Below are 3049 nucleotides of genomic sequence, written 5' to 3' on the forward strand. Positions count from 1 at the left end.
GTTATTTTCCTACAAAGGAAGCCCTGCAGATCTCAGCCCTATTAATTTACAACCACTGTTCCAAGTTCTTTAAAATATTAACTCACTTACTCCTATCACAGTTATGAGCAGCTTCTGTCATTATCTTTATATCCTAACCCCCGTCCCACAGAGGAAGATGCTGAGGCCTGCAGGGGCTGAGGGACTTGTCCAAGTTCACCTGCTCTCTGGGTGGCCCGGCTAGGACTCCCATCTTAGAGTCCAGACCCACAGCCTGTGCACTGACCTCCACACCTGCCTGGCTGCCTTTCAGCATTTTGACAAACTGGTTAGAAAACAAGTTACAGTAATCCAATTGAATTCAACAAAAATATGAACACCCTAGGAATAAACTTAATGACAAATGGTGAATCTGTATGAAGTAAAGTACACGTTTTTATTGAGAGGCACTTAAAGGAAATGGGAGTAAATGAAGAGAAATAAGTTTCTTGGCACAGAATATTAAATATTTGAAAGATTTTGATCCTGTGTAAGTTAATCCACAAACCTATATGATTTTAATCAGAATCCCAAAGGGATTTTAAGAGGATGTAAATAAATTTAAAATAATGTTGGATGAGTAAACCACCAACAAAAGACAGGAAATTGTTGAAAATGAGCAGAAAGCACAATTCAGCAGGAGTTATCTATAGTCCTGTGACCCTGACTGTGCCAGTCTTTGTCTGACCTCAGAAGCTAAGCAGGGTTAGGCCTGGTTAGTATTGGGATGAGACAAAATTTAGCAGGTTCTTAGAAAGCAAGAATAATTAGGCAACTAAATTTATAAATCAAAACAATATCTTTATGACAGCAGAACAATAAAAATAGAAAATGTATAATGTCTAAAAATATACCCCAAATATTCTATTATTAAACAAAGTTGGATTTTTAAACAAGTGGTGATAGGAAATGAATTATTCACATAATTGACAAAAAGCAGGATATTGTGACTATTTTGAAAACCTGAAAATTAGATCTCTACTTCATTCCTTGTAAGAAAATAAATAATTTAAATTTATCAATTTATAAATTTATTGAAACAATACAAGTGTTCAGAAGAAAACATAAAAAAGTATTAACTGGGAGAAATGTTTCCAGTTTAGGGTGCAGGCAGAGGATATTCAAAGGACATGCAAGGTGAACACAGGTAACACCCACATGTAGACCAGACCCAGCCTGGCCATAGGTGGTCTGGGGGGAAACCAACCCCCACTCTGAAAAGAATTGTGGTGAAAGCTTCACTGTCAAGTTCATACTAAAAATTAAGCCAAAGACAACTGAATTCAAGGAGAGCCTTTCAGGTGATTCTCAATGAGTGAGAGAAATCAAAGCACAGAAATGTCAAGGGCCCCTCTGGGCTCAGTATGGAGCTGTCTGTGGGTCACAGGGCTGAACACTGACCCGCAGAGCACAGCCAGAGTCGGAGGGAAGGTGGAGCCCACTGTGGGTTCAACTCATTGGAAAAGGAGAGGTGGCTTTAGTGGGCTCAAGGCAGGGAAGGGGGCCTTCTAGACTAGGGCTAAGTGGACAAGCAGAGGTGAGAAGGGGCCTGGGAAAACGTCAGGAGCTGAGGGATGTGGCAGAAGCAGCAAGGTGGGTAGCCCTCCAGAAGTGATGTCATACCAGAAGTGATGTCAACACCCACCCGCCCTCTGCCCTCGCTGTGCACCTGGCTGTTCCTCACTTTGCTTCTATAGCTTGAGCACGTGCCTGTCTCCACAAAACCAGATGGAGGTGAGGGGTGGGAGTCTGCAGAGCAGCAGTTTCTCATCGGCCAGCCTCAGAAGGGCAGGATGGCAGCATGTGTCACCACTAATACCCCACATAACAGCAGTGCAGTGTCCCCATCTTTCATGTGAAGGACAACCTGGACTTCCCTCCGTGCTGTCCTGTTAGAAAACACAATTTAATGAGCATGGTGCTCCGAGGCTCCTGGGCCCAGCTGAGGCCATCTGCAAATGACCGTAGGCACTAGACCACACCCAGTCTAAGGGCTGGAGGAAGGCCGGTCTGAAGAGGACTGGAGGTGAGGTCACCTGCAGCTACTGTGCAGGGTCACTATGGTTGCAGAGAGGACACACACCCACATGAAGGAAGATAATGAAACATTAGCTTTGAGGCACCCACCCCAGACCGACCCTTTCTAAAGCCGAGGGCCAGCTTTGTATCTGTACTTATGATATACTGTATCTTAAAGGGTGTCCTCTGTATTGTCAAAATGCTGGGCCACACCAAGCCTAGATCCCCTCCAGAGGGCCACAAGAGGGGTGCCCTTCTCTGTGACACACAAGGGAGCAGTGTCCTGGGCCCTGGGACATACTGACATACTGATTTTTTTTTTAATGTGCATAGGAAAAAAAAAATCAGGAAGGAAAGAGTACAGGAATTGATTTTTCCTTTGGAAGCTGGAGGAGGTGGAGGAGGCAGGGTGTGACTGTGGAAGTGACAGGTGGCTGGATGGAATTCCACTTCCAAAGGCATCAACTTGGAAAGTACTTGGGGTCCAAGAGTCCCTTCCTCTGTGGACAGGCTCCCTCGTGGGGGTGCAGGGTGATGCTCACGGCATGTGCAGGAGTGAGTGGTATGTGTCTGAGTCAAGCACCAGGTGGGGGTGTGGCTGAAGGCAGGGCAGGTGTGTAAGGACTGGTGACCCTAGTGACCGGGGCTGGGACTGAGAAGCAACTGTGAGTTGCTGTGTCACATTCTGTGACCTTTATTAAACTTGCCCACTGGGATTCCCATCTCAGCCAGAATGTGCCATCCTCTGTGTTATCTGAAGACATAATCTAGGATGAGCACTCATTCCATGCTCAGCTAAAGGAACAGGGAAGCACATTGTGAAGAATGTTGGGGGGGGGGGTTCATGATGGAAAGAGACTCATTAACTGCAGTGTTTTAAAAACACACTGAGAGTGGATCTTTTGACGCCAGCCATCCTTTCATTGATGTGTTTGTACTTAGTAGAACAAGAGCCCCTGGATACTCTGTATCTCCACATAGAAAAGAGCCACTGGATACTCTGTATCTCCAC

This window comes from Otolemur garnettii, unplaced genomic scaffold (genome assembly GCF_000181295.1).
Source record: "Otolemur garnettii isolate 467f Iridium unplaced genomic scaffold, OtoGar3 scaffold00188, whole genome shotgun sequence".
Classification (NCBI taxonomy): Eukaryota; Metazoa; Chordata; class Mammalia; order Primates; family Galagidae; genus Otolemur; species Otolemur garnettii.